This window comes from Polistes canadensis, unplaced genomic scaffold (assembly GCF_001313835.1).
Source record: "Polistes canadensis isolate GaletaPanama2010 unplaced genomic scaffold, ASM131383v1 scaffold_200, whole genome shotgun sequence".
In the NCBI taxonomy this organism is placed as follows: domain Eukaryota; kingdom Metazoa; phylum Arthropoda; class Insecta; order Hymenoptera; family Vespidae; genus Polistes; species Polistes canadensis.
Genome location: NW_014569747.1, coordinates 13,086 through 31,710, shown reverse-complemented (window position 1 = coordinate 31,710; position 18,625 = coordinate 13,086).

Genomic DNA, 18,625 nt, shown 5'->3' with positions numbered 1-18,625 from the left:
TCCCTTCCTTTTCTTTATTCCGTACTCTTCTTTTATCTTTCTCCCATTCTATCTCTCTCTTCCTCTCTCTCTCTCTCTCTCTCTCTTTCTCTACCTTTTTTATTATTTTCTTTTTTTATTCGAGAAATTCGATAATACATGGGAATAACTTTTTTATTTTTTCCTAACCATGCGAGATGACTTTTTACGTTCGAACAAACGTATAGATTACTATGGTTGTTGATCATTAATACCTATGTTACATATTGACGATTTATTAGAATTTATGTCTAATGGGAGTTAAGTTTAACGATTTCGACCGGGGTGCACTCGATCTTTGTTCTTGTCATCTTTCAATGACCAATAACGTCAAATTCGTCATGAAGAATTAGAATCCGTCGAACAAGCCGGTTATTATTTGTACAAGATAATTAGAGATAACAAACGTATTTGCGGTTCATCGTTCAAATATGTACGTCGATCCTGATGTTTGAATTTACACGAGCGCACGTACGTTCCTCTAAATACTCTACGAGCTAGCATGTTTTTGAAATGAGTAATGAAAATATAGAGAAAAAACAAAGTGATAAAAAAAATATATAAAACCAGTAAATGAATGAATGAATGAATGAATGAATATATATTACACTGTTTGATTATAAAAGAACCATTTAATTTTCTTTCTATTTTAAAGGCTAATGTTTAATTTAATATAAAATTGAATTTTGACAAATTGAGTAACTAGTATTTAATTGAGATTCCAATGAAATGTTTATCAGCATAAATTTATAATAATAGTACATATATATAGATACCTATGTGTGCAATCGAGTATGGACTAGTCAGTGTTACGGTATTATTGTTATAAATAACGATAAATGTGGAAAATATGTGTTTAAAACAATTACCATTTTTTATATAAAGATATTATAAGACAGAAAATATATATTTTATAATTAGAACAACATGAATACCCACCTTTACGATTATTCAATATATTTTTATACATTCGATGTAATATTTCTTGCTTCGAACAAATCATTTCAACTATTCCGTTGCAACATTTTCAATTTATTTCCCTCAAATCCAATTAAATTCTCTCTTCAATATTCAAATAATTTATTTTCGCAATAACGCGATACAAAATATTCTAGCATATTACATCCGCGGATAATTTATTCTAATTCTTCTTGATTTCTATCCCGCCATTTGCGACCGAACGTATTGCAGTATTAAACTCTTAGTGTTTGGAATTAAACGAATAAATAAAATTAATACTAATGAGATTTCTAGAAATAGAAAATGTATTGTACGTTTTGATTTATTTTATTTCCATGGATTTCTTCAATTATTCAAAACGGATTACAAAAGAACGTTTTTATTTGTAACGTTACTTGATTTTTTTTTTTTATACGAAGAAACGGACGCAATAGTTTAATTTAAAAACTTGACGAAAACTAATTGTAACTTTTGTTTAAAAAAAAAAAAATAATACTAACACGAACAAAATGAATCGAATTACTCGCGTGTCTCTAACATATGTCGTTTTCTCTTTCATGATTAAAAGATAGAATTTGCATGCTCCGAACGCAAATGATTCCACGTGTTACTTCTTTATTTTGTTAACAGAAAACTGTTGTTTTCGTTTCTATCGTCTCCTCAGTCGGTACTTCGAGCTAAGTTCACAGCTAAATGTTGTGTGCATAATCCAACCGTTAACTAGCTAATTCAGTTAAGTTTCGTAAGTTTCTCCGCGCGTAAACATAACTGACTAACGCATGAGCGAGTTGGAAATGGTGAATTTAGTCGAGTCGAAGTAAAGCGGTTGTGTTCCACGCTATAAACTTTGAAGCTCGCGAATCTTCATGATTTTAGAAACAAAATTATGTTAACTCGCTACACCTGGTATCGGTTCCACCTTCAGTTTCCTCAATTTTCTCATCTAATTTTGGTTATTCGATAAGAGATAACTTGAAACGTAAGTGAAATTCTCGTTTTTACTCATACGTGATTTTAACTTTGATATAAAAGTGTTACTTTTGATAACAAGTTTTTAACGTAATCGCTACAAAGAGAATGGGAATTTATTTTTGATAACCTTAATAATCCGATAAAGATAAGCCATGTATTTATATTTCCATACGTGGAAATTTTACTTAAATACAATAGACAGCTTTTCAGATTATTCGAGAATCTCGGCAATTGGATGTTTTTGTTTTTCCACTTATTGTTAGATATGAAGAAGAATCGAAGTAAAGCGAGGATTAATGTTTCCATTCTGCGAATGTTTAAATCTCGTTGGTTCAACAAGCTCGCTTGGTTGAGTTAGAAATTTGGAAGAAAAATAAACGAATAGAATTGAATGGACAAATTTACAGATGGAAATATCTATAATAAACGGAAAAACTTCTTTCAATCGAAGTCAACAAAAGAAAACTTTTCTTCCACCTTTTACGCATTGCACCAATTCCAAATCGTATTTACTTATACAATCGTACTTAATCCATTTAACGATATTGCCCAAACTTTTCTCTTTCCACTTCGTTAATATTAAAAATAACGGAAAAAGAGCTGGAATCCGAAAATTACATTATCCGATATTAAATATGTAAAAGTTTATCGACATTTGTATAGTCAATGAATATATTATAATCGCATAATGTGCCAACGTTTATAAAACTTTCAATAGAGTATTTTCAATTCCTAATGAATTACCACGAAAATAGTTATTCTTTCAAAATTATTTTTGAAAAACGTTCACGCGTGGAAATGCATGTATCATTCGTTTTTCGACTGAAAGTAGTTAGCTAGTAGAATTAAAACTTTAATTTTCAATTCATACAGTATACACGTTTCTATGAGGAAGGAACCAACCTTCTTTAGGGAACGAGCAAACGAGGTTTGTGCTTTTTGTTTGTTGTGTGTAAATAGAAGTAATGATATAACGTTGATTAATAACATTTATTACTTTGTATGTTACAATTATTATGTGGTTTTAAAGTCCCGTTTGTCTCGTTGGTAAACAATTTTCTTCATGATTTTTTTTTTCGTTCTTACACGTTTAATTTTCTGCTAGGAAATGAATAATTCAAATTTCATGATTTAATGACAAACAGGAGAAGAAACTTTATATTCCGACTATTCATTGGTGAAAAATTTGAAAAGACTTTAAGTATCATTCATTCAATAAGATCGGTAAAAAGAACAAATTTCACGCTAATGGAAGTTTCATGCAACAGATAATGCAAAAAAGGTGCACGTATTTAAAGAGACATAAAAGAGATCATACATATTGCAATTAAACGTAAGTAATATACGCATCTCGTATTTTCTGTTGCGCATTCAGTTACACTTTGCCAAGAATTAGTATAATGGAATATTTATTTGTATCATAAATCTACTATTCTGGCTATATTATAGAAGAATTTAAATTACTCTGAAAAATAATTTCGAGATATTCAGAATTTTGTTACTTTTATAAAGAATTTGATATCGTGTAATATAATAAAAATATTTAACTTTTTTTCCTTCATTAAAAAAATCAACTTGTTCTTTTTATTAACCAAACGATAAAATACAAAATGTACTTTGTATGCACTATTTTTTCGCGTGCATTCACGATTATCCATCTTTCCAATGTAACAATTATCAAACGTCGTGTGTACAACAGGTGAAAAAGTTTTTATTCAAAGATTTTTTTTTATTATTTGTTTATTTATGCTTTTTGTCATTTTTAAAAATTTTATTTTTTCGCTTTTACCTCTCTCGCTTTTCTTTTTTTCTTTTTTTTTTAATTATCTACCATGACATAAAAAGGACCTTTTCTCATCACCGTTATATTTCGTTGGTCGCGTCGCTATTGATTTTCCGAGAGTTTCGTCACAGTGCAGTAACGGGAGTGAATGAAGTGACTGATTTTCAATGGTTCGTAGTCGTATGAATGACGACCAGTCTGTTTTAGATAGTCCTACATTAAAGCTGTATTCAAATATTATTAGATGCTTGATATGCCCAGATACAAGTCTTATCAAAGATGTTCCTTGTTTTCGAATCCAGATTTTCCAAAGACTTTGTATTTTATTTAAGTCTTAATAATTCTTAAATATCAATTTATTCTAATAAATACTTTGCTATTTTTTATCGCACAGCGATATCATCTTATCGATCCTAATTAATTATTCAAATTCGTTGAACATGATTAATATTTTTCATTGGTTATTATATCCATATCTTATTATTTCCGTAATACTATAAATTAACAGTCAATTCAAGTTAGTTATTTTTCGAGCATTATTTAGCTCAAATCCTTGTTTAGCTATTCAAAAATATATTTATCATATTAAAATAATCATCCTATAAATATTGAAAAAATAAAAAGAAGTGATTGCGTATACAAACAAAGAAATGTCGATTGTACGTTCTAGTAATTTTGTATGATTTCTCTTTAGAAAAATACGCTCTTTTAAATATCATAATTCGATTGGCTCACTTCGATTCTCATTCAACGAAAGAACTGACCTACATCGATTCAGCGTATCACGTGATGACAGTATTTTTTGCGAAGATTCCAATCGTACTGTCGCTTCGAGGGTGGTTTCGAGAATTTATGTAGCACAGATGGTCAATTCGGACGCTCAACTTCATTCAATATCTCCCGAAACGAAACTACGATTCTCTACTCGAATCAAAGCACAGCCATTTAACTTTATTGATCGATGGCCAATCGATGAATATCAAACTAACTTTGATTTATTATTCTTTTTTTTTTGTTTCTCTCTTTTTTTCTAATAGCATAAATATTTTTCGTTATGATACAAATAGCTGAGGATTTAATAATTAATACATACAATTAATCATGATGTACTTTCCCTTTCCTTACTAATCTCAGTTACTTAAAACTTAATTTGAATATTTTATGTTGACTGACTAATCTTAAACGCAGCTGTGAAATTACATAGTATACGGTGAAGGCAATAATTATAACTTCTCGTTAATTATTCATACAAGCTTTCAACATCCCTCCCTAATGGTCAATGTATCCCACTCGAGCTCGCATTAAGCTAAAGTTGATGTCGAAGAGCTTAAATAAATGAAAACTCACTAAATATTGTCTCTCTTTCTTCGTTATGTCAAATAAATATATTTGTTAATGTTTCGAGATACATTTTATTTAGGGATAACAAGGATAACAACAAATCATTTTACTTGCTCTTTCAATCTATATTCTGAAATGTTAACAAGAAAAAGGGAGATTCTAAATGAAAATTTGTATAAATCGATACTATTGAAAAGATGTACATATATTTGTAAGTATAATAAATATATCGATAAAAAATATGTAGGTAGATTCTCGGGATTCGATATTGTCAATATCTAATGTAAGCCTGTCTGTGTGATAGGAGCTTTAATGTTTAACAAAACTAGTACATTGAAGAGTGCTGATCCGGCTCAGGTTGAATGATATATCGATCCATGTTCAGAGCGTCGAGTCAGCACCGTAAAGATCGTGAATTAGGTATAGTCAGGATGGCAAACGATAGTTCATGGAAGATAGTAGGTACTATTGATTTTTAAAGAGCCCCATCTTGTTTTATGGTGTAGTGTTTCGTAAAAATATTTTATTGCAAGGAATGCTGAATCACTTAAGCTTTCGAAAAACGTATTACCTAATTTACGTTTATAGTCTACAGTACAGAATCTATCGATATTTTATTGTATTCTCTTCGATAGTATATTATCCTACTTTATCTCCTTGTATCTTATTATTTCTAAGGTAGGTATTTTTTATGTATTTAAAATATAGAATAAGAGAAAGAAAAGAGCAATAAGGTATAAGAAAGTAGCACGTGCCGATTATAATATATTTCTCTTTGAAATCGGAAGAGTATTGTTGGGTATCGAGTTTAAGGGGTTACACTACCTTAGCGTTCAGAAAAACTAGCATAAAAAAAATGTAAAGTTAAGAAAATAAAAAAAAATTGAACGAGGCATCCAATTGAAAGAAACTATGCTACTCTTTATAGATATTAGTATAAAAAAAGTATAGTGTAAATTTGATTAAAATCGGTCCAGTAGTTCTCGAGATATAATCTTCACCAGTTCGAAAAATCATACTCGATAAAACAGTTTATGTATTAGCCATTTTTTCATATTTTTTAATAATTTTTATATAAAGATATTTATCACAATATAGACTGTATTTAGTAATAATAATAAAAACTGTGTATATTTAAAAGTTGCGTTAAAAAGAATTTTCTTTTTGTTCTAGTTTCTCTGAGTGCCAAGGTGGTATAACCCTTTAATGCTCGACGAGAATATTCTGGTGTGCAAGGAGGTGGTACTGAAGAAAGATAGTAGTTGTGATAGTAGTAGCTATGGTTATAATGGTGGTATTAGTAGTAGTAGTAGTAGTAGTAGTAGGTGCGAGCACACGCCCTAGTTCCAAAGGGACGATAATTCACTATCATGGCTTATTGAACTTTCACGAGCCGTGAGCTATAATCTACTTTCACATTGTGCACGTTGGTGCTGTGGAGACATTAAGCCCGATCGTTTTGGCTCTGATATCCCGAGACAGAGACGGAAATAGACGGAAACCGGAAGACAGGGTATTACGGGTAACGACAGGTGTTGAATGTGACAGAATCGGCCTGGTCCAATCGCGAGTGCAATCCGATGGAATCCCATGGAAATGACACGGAGAATTGTTAATCTTGAAGCAACGTTCATGTGGCACGACACGATTCTATAATGCTTACATATCCCACCAACGTTTCAAATATTCCTCTATTGCGTTCCGGCAATTTGTAGACGGGAAATAACTTCGAAAACGATATTTCTTTGATCGCATGCTTGGAATATTAATAACCGCTTTTCATTGCCGGTATGAACTGACTAAAGCTTTTCCTACATACTATTATATTTTATTTTTTTTTCAACTTTCCAGTTTATTCTTTTTTTTTTTTCATTGTTTTTTTCTTTCATTTCTACCGACGTTTACCATTTTTTATTCGCCGATACAATTTTTTCTTTTCGTTTTCTTTTCACTATAAAAATGTTTTTTATTCGTTTAGACAGGTGTATGAGTTTTGACAAATGTTTCATTTAACCTAATTCCCTACGGTTTTCCAATTGTTTCTTTTGAAGTTTTTATAATTTCTAATAGTCAGCATTCGTTAATAAATTATTACGAATCGAGTACGTCAAGAAATCGAAACTTAAAAATGGAACGAGTTAAATGAAACTAATTACTTTAAGAATTGTATTTTTGTTACGAATCGATAAAATGTACAAACTTACTTTATTAATTTCATATTTCACGTATTTTTGTTTCTTGATCATATATTCTTTGATACAATATATATCTATGGTCAGAATCCAATCGAAAGATAATTTTATGGTTTGATATGTTCGAAGGGAACGTTAGATGTATCTTCGAATGTATTTTACGCTGAAAGATCAAATCTCGTAAAGCTAAATCGCTTGTCAGTTATAGAACGAAAATTTATACTCGGAGAATTACAGAACAGATATATATGTATACATAGAAAGAGATGGAATGAGAGTAGGGTGGTTGGAGCAAGGAAAAGAGATGAGGGGAGGAAGAGGCACGACAATTATTGTAGTTCCTAGATAGGGTAGTCAATTTCAGAGTATCAGATCCAATCGTAGGAAGACAACTTGAGAGTGGACCAAAATATATAGCTGGTTCGTAATAACGATTGTATAGTTTAGATGTCCTTCGCAAACGGCACGATCTCGCGCATGAATGACGATACAGAGCGAGAGAGAGAGAGAGGGAGAGAGGAATAATCCTAAGATTACAAAATAAATTTGATTTAGATTACATATTAAAACGTATAAGATTATCTAACTCTATTATTTAAATTAATAAAACGATAAATTCCTACTACTTTGTTAAATTGTTCTTACAAATATATATATATATGTTATTATATTTAAGAAGCATAATAAACATTTCTAAAAATAATAATATTTCTAACAATAAATATTAATTGTCGAAAAACGATTTATTTTTGCTAAGATAAATTCGTGCAATTCTGAAGATTTTATATTTATTTTTTTTTTCAAGTAACTTATGCAAATTGGTATTTCCCGTGCAAATGAAAAATTTTATAAAAATGTCAGCGTGCAATTCTCGTTGCATGAACAACGTTACGGTTGCAGGACGAAATGTAAAGCAACGATGTCGCAAAAGGTAACCGAAATCCTTTCCATTTGAAAAATAAGCATACGCATAAAGAGTCGACGTTACGAGAGCGTTACTTTTAACGTCAAGTTAAGTTTTAGCGTGCACAAAACAGTTCACTGCATTCGGCTATTATGCTAACACAATGAAAACTTATTTTCCCGTGTCGTATGTAAAAAAAGTAACGAAACATTACAAAGATAGAAAAGAAAAAAAGAGGCAAAAAAAAAGAAAACAGAAAAAAGTAGGTTATAATTTTGTTGCGGAAATTTCTGTTGCAATTAGAATTGCATTAAACTTGATTTCTATTTTATTCCGAAAAAATCAAAATTATCTTAATGGACCGTGAAGCGAACTGTCCTTCGTCCATCTCCCATAGAAATTTTCCGAGATTTTTGAAAACGAATGAAAGTGCGCGCAGTGAGCTTCTAAAAGGTTAAATTCGTTCTATCCAGTGAAGCTGCTGGCAGCATCGGTTTACCAAATTTAACCGAGAAACGAGCGAGAGAAACTCTTTGTCTCGACAACACATTGGACGGTTAGCTTATAATAAAGGCGTGTGTTAACCACTCGTTTGCACGACGATATAATTTTGCAGAGAAGCTAGATACGTATGTGTATATGCTTATATGTATTCATATATACATATATATATATATATCATACATACATATACATACATACATGTATTATATATATGCACCTATACAAAGACTCAAGTCTGCTGTTCTCTTTCGTGCTTTTGCTCGAAAAGACTCATTCATATACGAGCGCTCTTCCGCATTTATATTCGTCTATTATTCCAAGGGTTCATTGAAGAGAACGTCGATGACGTCTTATGTGTTCACAGCTATCTCTCTCTCTCTCTCTCTCTCTCTCTCTCTCTCTCTCTCTCTCTCCCTCCCTCTGTCTTTCATTCTTTTTCTTCTTCTATTTTGTTATTCCGAGCATGAGAACTTTCACACCGTCGAATCGACGTGCTTCCGTCAATTTTAAGAAGCAAGACACCAGAAGAAAGAAAAGTCGCTGCGTACTCACTCGCGCGTGTTGAAGAAATGAAAAAGAAAGAGAGAGAGAGAGAGAGAGAGAGAGAGAGAGAGAGACAGAAAGACAAAGATCTTTTCGCGATTTTACCCACGGGGATAAAAGCGTGGTGAAATACTTAGAAGGGATATCCAAAGCGTAGCTTTTTGTAAGCGAACAAAAAACCCTTCAGTCCTTTCCGAAGCAGTATTTCTCAGCTCGTTTATCGTTCGTTCGGTCGAGATTTGAAAGATTCGTCGATCCGCTGAGCCTTGATGCGCTCCGATCCTAAAGGTGGATTTAATAAAATCCTCTAGCGATCGAAATCTACGGGAAAGCCCGATAGAACCTTTCTTGCATTTTTTATCTGTATATAAATACTTATAGATATAACTACTACTACTACTACTAGCACTCTCTTTTCCAATATTTGCGATAGATCGTTACGTAAATACTTTGTTTCTGAATGAACAAACTATGTATTAAATGATGGTTAATTGTAAACAAGAACAGTCAACATGTTGTTAACAATTTTTTGTTCAAATAGTAATTTTATCTCCAAATTATATAACGATCTAATATTTGAAATTGGAGAGATAAAAATTTGATCAAACAGTTTACAAAATTGTCTTTCAGGTGAATGTTAAACGTAAACAAATTTTGGAGAGTTTTCGACTGATTACTTTTTCATAGATAGCCATTTCCAGGCGAATGGACCTCTATGCACGCGTAACATAACGAAATTATCAAACGTTACGCTTGGTCAAGCCGTGACTGGATAGAATGGTTCGATGATTAGCGTTTGACTCGTATCAAATCGCGTTTCGATTAACGCGGCTTAATGAATATTTCGCAGAGCATAGATAGTAATCTTGGTCTGAATGAATTTCGAAGGTTAAATATCGGTCGATACGAATTTGGCTTTCTCGATTTCGATTGGCTTTAATAATCAAATGCGTAACAAACTCAGATAGATGTGTTACAGGGCATCGTTGTATATGTGTAAGTAATACATACTCTCCTCAACTGTGGACGATTCCAAAACTTAGGAAAATCAACGTTGGAATTCGCTTAACGAACGTTAACGTAATGCGATATAAATTCGTGGATAGGTCTGAAGGTAGAGTGGATAGTGTTGGAAGATATTTCGGCTGTCACGCGAAATAAATCATCGGATGGTGAGAGTACGCGGCATGAATTATTTTACGGGTATAAGGCCGTTACTTCTGCACGAACGATCAGCAGCCGCGATTAATAGCTGCTGGTCGAAATATTTCATGGCTCTCGAGTCTCGACGTCGTTCCTCTCGAGCAACCGTTGGGAAGATCTCTACCGATGAAGAAGCTACGAGAGGAGAGTTGCGGTGTACTAGATACGAAGAATGTATACGAAGAGAAAACTGTGATAGAAAGAAAGCTGAAAAGAGACTTTCGGTGATTTTTTTCTTATTTTATCATCTATTTTAATAATACAGAGAAGACTAAGATAAAAAAATATACTTCATTCGTATTATTTTTTTTTGTACAACCAACATAACTAAATAAACATATTTTTAATAATATGAAAAGTTAGTACGAACAATAACAATAGCATTCAATATTTTTAAGAAATACGAACGGGTGTAACTTTATATGGGGTCAGACATTTGTAAAGAATTACCTTCAAGAGCATCGACAAAACACACAGGAACGATATGAATACTTTCGTATAGTCGAGTAGAAAGAGGAAGTAAGGAGATTTAAATAATTTTGCATAAACTCTACGATTTTGCGGATTACCACCTTGCACGACAGGAGATAACGTTTACTGTGATTTTAGAATTATATTCAAAGGATCTAAAAATACGAAAAACAGAAGCATGCAGTGTTTCTAGTACCGTATTGATTCTGTTTATTCGAAATACACAACACACACAAATGCTTTTCATTTTTAATATTTATTACATTTTATTTTGACGAAAATCGAAAAAATCAGATATGCAGTTCTAATTATCAAGATTTCGAATTTCCCTTTAACTCATATATTTTTTGAATAATTACCTATCTATTCGATCAATATTTAGATATTCTTTAATTTGTATGCGTAACATAATTGCGATCTATCATCCCAAATGTTTGATGTTGAATAATACAATATCTAATATATGTATATGATATGTGTACGTGACTAGAATTTCACCGAACAACCGCGGAAACAATAATATCAATCACTTGTGAAATTCGTCTGCCAATATTAATCTAATAAATGATTATTCTTATATAATACATTATTTATTTTTAATAAAATTATGTATAACATAAGATTTATTTAGTATTTAATATTTTAATTTATTTTTATAATATTGTTTAATGTTTATATTAAAACGTTTAATATGATATAATGAAATAGAATAAAATCGTAAGTATCTATAATCGTGTAAATGAATACTCGTCTTGTTTTATGTTACTATAAAATTTCTTTGTTATTCGTCGTTTTTCGTCGTAATCTTTCACACAACACACTCGTCGTAATTTCCAAATCAAGACCATGCAAATACGCCCCGATTTGTCCTTTCGTCACCTATATATTCGCATCATCCCCTCTATCGTCTTTCGTCATTTCCCGTAGTGTCTTTCTCGAAACTTCTCGATTATTCCCGAACATAAAAAATCTAGACTATTCCTTTACTTCCGGATTTGGATTTGGTTCGATCGTAAAATAATTTCTGAAAGTAGAAAAGAGAGTTAAGCAATTTCGAAAAATAATATTAATGCAAACGCAAAAGCGTATTTTCGAACAACAAATAATATCGAAATTGATTTTAGTTTATTAATCATTGTTCGAAGAACAAAAAGTAAAAGTATCCTCAAATTAGTTTTCGTTTCTTCAATTTTGTGCGAAACGTATCTATTATATATTATGTTCGAGATAATCTTGATTTTCCACGAATTCCGATAGATGATAAAATATTTATCATGTCGAAAAAGCCAAGAAGAAGAAAATTGAACAACATGACTCGCAGATAAAAGGATGAAAAAGGTAGAGTAGTCGAGTAAGCGGGAAAAGATTGTGGATCTCTTCGAAATGAGAAGGAAGGCTTCGCCAAGAAAACAGGGCTGTAACTATAGAAAGTGTCTAGAAGGAAATGATAAAGCAGAAGGCTTTCTTATAGTATAATTTATTATGTCTGATGCGATCTCACAACATAGATAATCGAGAGAAAAATATTTCTCGTTTAAGATAAGTTACGCCTTATTTAACATTGAACGTTTTAAAATAAATTAAATTTAGGTAAAAGGATTTATCTCTGTTGCGTAATAACGCAACGGTAGGAATGAGTCGAATAGCATAGTTTTCGATATTATGTTGGATCGTGAGAATCTTGCATCTCGAAGATGCACAGGAAATATCATAGCACATTTGTGACAAAACATAAAGCTGGCAAACAATCCCATAGATCACTCGACAGGTATCGGTACAACGAACCCTTCGACCAGCAGACCTTTCAAGTGACGTCTGCGTGCTGAGTAACACATGCATTCCTACTAAGAGAAAACAAAGTCCTTCACCCTTTATTCACGTTTAAACATAAAATCGATTCGTTTTGTGTTTTCTAATGTTGGAAATTATTTGATAGGTTTAGAGACTTTACTTAAGTACTTAAATTGTTTAATTTCCGCGAACTGGTTCGTGCAGCTATTTTGAATACGATAAGTAAATTGATAAGTAAATTTCTTTGGAGTTTGCAAAATGTAGAACTCGACTTTATACAGATTTCCGAGTAGAACTTTCGTACATTTTAATGAAGCACGAAGCATTATTAAGTTTAGATTAATGAAAATCTTACCATCGAAAAGTATACAATATAATATTAGGAGCATTAAATTTCTTTGTTAAATATTAATGAAATAATAATTCTAATATCTATATAAATAATATAATTAGTAACAAGAATATCTTACGACTGTAATTGTAGCTGTACATTTTGTTCACTTGTAAATATATCGTATTTGAAATTCTGTTCAAGTCGCAAGGTATTTCCCGCCTATTAACGGCTACGTGAGGTAAATATGCTCGAGCAATGGAGATTGATTCAATATGCGATTGACGTTGGTCAAATGATTCAATGATCAACAAAGCCTGTTTCCAAAATTCGAAGCTGATAAATCCCCTTGTCGGGAACTGTACGAAAATCAAACTAGTTAGCCTCCAGTATTAATATACGTAAATACCGGCTTAACGATAATATCAATAAAACTTCAATAAAGCGCGAAACTGCAGCCGTTGAATCATAATAAATTATCCAAACTCTTTTTATTTATTTTTTCATTTTAAATAAAATTTCACGTACTTTTACATATTTAAAATTTTGGTAAATTAAAACCTTCGATGTCTCTTTTTACAATATTTACATATTAAACATAGCAGGTATATTAATTTCTTCGTATCTACTAACATATTCAAATATTCAAACAACTTTGTCTAGTAAAAAAAAATAAATAGCATATTCAATTTTTAAAAATGTCGAAATATTTCTATGCCTTATTGTACGTATACCTCGTTAATCGAATTCATACATTTTTGAACGATGCTACTTTACTTGTATCGAAAAGAATAAACTTTCAGTCAATTGTTCTCTTGCACTTCGATTTATTTCTTTCGATTTATATACGTTTTCACTGCATAATCATACATACGTCAAAAGCAAGCTAGAAGAAATAAAATAAAAACAATGCTGAATATGAGTGATTTCTGTGAAACACATTACTTTGATCAAACGTGTATCATATACATATAATATATCTCGTTGAGTGAAATGTTATTTGGTAAATGAGTATGCGCCGTTGATTTTCATTTTATTAATTTAAAGAAATTAAGGTTATCGGATGAAATTTCATTGGCGAAATGACACGAAGCGTGGTCGGATAGAAAATTGTATCGTATCGTAGATAACGTAGATAACGTTATCGTCAATCATGATTTTGAAAGCAGCCGTATCATTTTAGATTCAAAAGGACTTTTGGGTAATGGTAGAAATTTTAAATACCAACATGGATATTGCTCTCAATATTCGATGAGATATAACTCTAGGAAACATTCACATTCATTTAAAATAACGACTGCACTATGTCTTTTTGATGTTTCCCATGTAGGAATCTTTGGAAGTGTACTCCACGGTACTGAGTGTTCAAATGTTAAAACGATGAAATCTCCTATCGTTTTACGCTCGGACACCAAAACGATATGTCAGAGAATATTTCAGAGTGATTCCGTGTCAGCTATAAAGGGAGCGACGTGCTTCCGTCGTATCTTACATCCGGGATTGCAAAACGTGAACACCTTCGTTGACGTTAAACCTGTTATGCGAGTTATACTGTTTCAACGCGTTTCCCTTATATCGAATAACTTTGTAGAAAATGTTACACTCATTAATGCTTAAATAAAGTATATACCTTTCATCAGAGTTTATCTAAAGATTCTAATTACTAATTCGAAGCGAGGATTAGCCAAAGGATTAGGCAATTTCCAACGTTATCGGTCTTGACCGCTATTAACCCATATGCATATATGTGTATACATATACATATACGTATAGGTGTGTTAAATTCACACAAGGCTTCCCAGTGCTTTGAGGTACTGTAGATTCAACGTGTTAGATCGTACCTTTATTGTACCTTCATCGAGGATGTCTAAGGTAAATACTATCGGCTTCTGCAAATGCGGTCAAAGACGTTGGTACCTGCATGCAATAACTGGGTAATTCAGATCCTATATTCTCAACTAATTCACTCTATAGACTGACAATGGTGCAATATTATTTATCGACAATAGAACATTTTTCTATTTCATCGTATCATTTTGATGGATGTATATTCGTGATAGATTAAATATGTAAATGCTGTGTGGGAGTTATTTAAAATTTATTATTATTTTTACCTTTTTAATTTTTCGAAGAATATATACGAGAAAAAATATGAGCAAAATTTTGTTTACCATTCTCTGGTGATTCACGGATGTCCCTAGATGGAATTGATAGGGCATCACAGGTAGAATAATTCAGGTACAATTGACCAAGTCGGCTAATAGCGATTGTTAATTAGTAGGGACGTGTTGGTCGGTCGACCAACCACCTCCTCTGCCGCCGCCACTGTTCCTCGGGGTGAGATATGATCGAGAACACACCGGCCGCGGGCTTGAACGCACGCAGGTATATTGACGAGCAATGAGCCACCCGCCGCGCATACAATCTCTCCCTTCTTTGTGTAAGTGTAACATTCGAACGTGCTACGGATTGCGCATATGCGGGTTCTCTATGGTAGCCCGAGGGAATGCCAGGTATCTACTTGCAAAATAGCTGTCCAATAGGTACCCCTCTAACCCTCTTCCATCTCCATTCACATATTCATATTCCTACGACCTTTCCTATTTTTCTCCACCTTCCTCTCCAAGAAAAATAACCGACCAATTTCTTTTTTCATTATCGATCATTTTTATCAGCATCCTTTTGTTTTTTATATTGCTCATATTACTTAGGATGATATTTAAAAGTAGCCCCTGTAAATTATCATTCCTTTTTATTCTTCAAAAAAATATTCAAAAAATTTAAAGAATATAATTTATATTAGAATTCTTTTTTAAAATAGAAAATAAAAGATAATAATGATATCATCTCTGTGTGTCGACGTTGTTGTTGTAGAAACGTAACGTAAATACAAACATGGTCGTTAACTGATATGTCGCATAGATTTGCATAGATCCTTTACGCATACTATACAGCTAATATCATTTATTTTTATATATACAAATGTACTAGCATTGAATAAAGAGCAGATGTCACTAAGCCAAGTCTATTAATGAGTACGTTTCTAGAAACTCGTGATATTTCATACGTTTATTGAAACTACTAACTCAACAGACCCGGCTTGTCGCAACGCTTGTCCGCTTGGTAAAGTGGTAATTAAGGGCTAAGGGTCGTTATTCCACTCGGTACACGACGTGGAAGTATTTCAAGTACATACGTCGCTAAACTTTTCACGATAAGAGCACGTGTTCCCTCACTAACGATCATTTTTTTTTTTAAATAACATTTAAATTGAAATGTAGCTGTTTATTTAACACTTGAAATCTTTTTTTTTATGTAATTAATAACAACATTTCAAATTATAATTATTATTCTGTAACATGAACACCTATTTCTCTATACCTATCTTTCATTAGAATTTACGTCTATTCGTACATAAATTATAACGTAACGATCATTTAACAAACATTAGTATACTAAAATTCAATGTACATCGCAATAACAACTCTAATTATTATTAGGTATCTAATATTATTAACTATTAATAATTAGCATTGAAATTTTATCACTCGTTATATGAATAATACTATGAATAATATTTTAAATAAAAGAGAGAAAAAGAAAGAGAAAGCGAGAGAGTTGTATAATTAACGTTATTTTGATTAAAATTAACGTTTGCTAAATACGGAAAAACTTCCTGTTACTTTTCTTTCTTATTATTTTTTTTTTTTTAAACTATTACAAAGTAAAGGATAGTAAACATCACGAAGAACTTTTCCAAAGAGCCAAAGTAATGGCTGGAAAAACTAATAGCCGGTATAGAGTTTAAGTTTATCGAGTAAAAGAGTACAAAGTTTCGTTTATAATACACCTATTCTCTCCTTGATCAAATTTTCTCATCCTCGTACGAACAAGATTGCAAGTTGAAAAACATATGCGCGTATCTAGGGATCTTATCCCATTTTGTTTTCCTTTACATGAATACTATAAAAAGTCAGTAGAGAAGAGAACGAAATTTGACGTTCAAAAAAATCGAACAATCCGATATTATTTTATTTTATTATGCTCCCCTTGGCTATCGTTGAGAAAATTGGTAAGACTTTGCACTCGCATACAAATGTTTTCCTATTTGATAGAATCCGAAAGATTGTCTTTTTACTGTCATATTTAGTTTAGGTTTATTTTTTATATTATTTATTTTGATATTTTCTTTTTTTTTTTAATAATTCGCGTATATTTAAATTAAAAGAATTTACATTGAACATCAAAAATATGATTGAAACGATTAGAAGTCGCACGCATGTCAAACACAATTTACATCCAATCAATTAATTCTTTTTCTGATTTGTCTTGTTTTAATCTAAAGCGTTTATTAACAAGCGATCGTAGCAATTATTCTTATAATTAAATTATCGACTAAATAATTAATTCATTAGCGATATCGTAGAGTAACCTAGTTTCGAAGATGACGGACATGGGACCATTTAATGTAACTGGAATTAATTAACTTTCCGCCAGACTTTTCCTCGGACTTAAATAAAATCCGAGACTTGAAATATTTCTTAGTCTCTTTTTCTTTCTCTTTCTCTTTTTCTCTTTCTCTCTTTCTCTCTCTCTTTCTCTCTCTCTCTTTTGTATAATATAAAGTTAGGAATACATTCGGAGAAGAAAATGAAATAGAAAATTGTAGAAACTAAGACGATGTTTCTACGAAGAAACAAACTTTTTCTTCGTTAAACTTTCTCTTTCATTTTTTATTCTGTTCTATATCTGTTCTATATCTGTTCTATACCTGTTATTATGTTTTTTATCTTTTTATTTTCTCAAATTACTGTTAGAATAAAAATAATTATTGATTCTAATAAATTACGAGTCAAATAGGAAGAATACATTTGGACGTAGGTGCTCATAGAAATAAAATTTAATTAAAAGTAGAAAATATATAGAATAGATGTATACACGTACACGTATGCACAATAATAGGTAAATACATATATGTACAACGGCAAAAAAGAAAAAGTAAAAATGTGAATTTCATTGAAATTAATTCTATAGAGAACATAGAGACACTAGAAAGTGGATACTGCTCTCGTTGATGTTAGCCTGTTTGAAAACTCTACGCGATAAGTAAATTCTAGTCCCTTCCTCGAGCGTTCTTGCGCTACTTTCACGATTGCACTTTGTTCTACTTTTTTTACTCTCTCTTCTTTTTTTTTTTATTTTTTACTTTGCAGCTTTACGCATCGCTAGAGATTTTTACGTTGATGTCGTTAATTTGTTAACTGAGTAGCATTATTTTTAAAAAATATTTATCCAAGTTGTGTAGGAAAAATTAGGAGATAACAAATATACTCGTCAAATATACGGTTGCTGTAAAATTGAATTAAATTACAACGACTTTATGTTAATACTTAATATAACCAGTATTCTTAAATGGGTAAGATCTGAAAAGAAAAAGAAACTTTTTAATGCTTACGTACACGTACTTATCAATTATTGGAACGGAAATTCTAAAGAAACGTCTCTTTTTAATAAGCTTTCGATTCTTCTGAAAACCCTATATATATATAGTCTTTAAAGATATAACTCCCATTTAGAAGCACTACCATTCTAAACAGACAAACAGACAAACA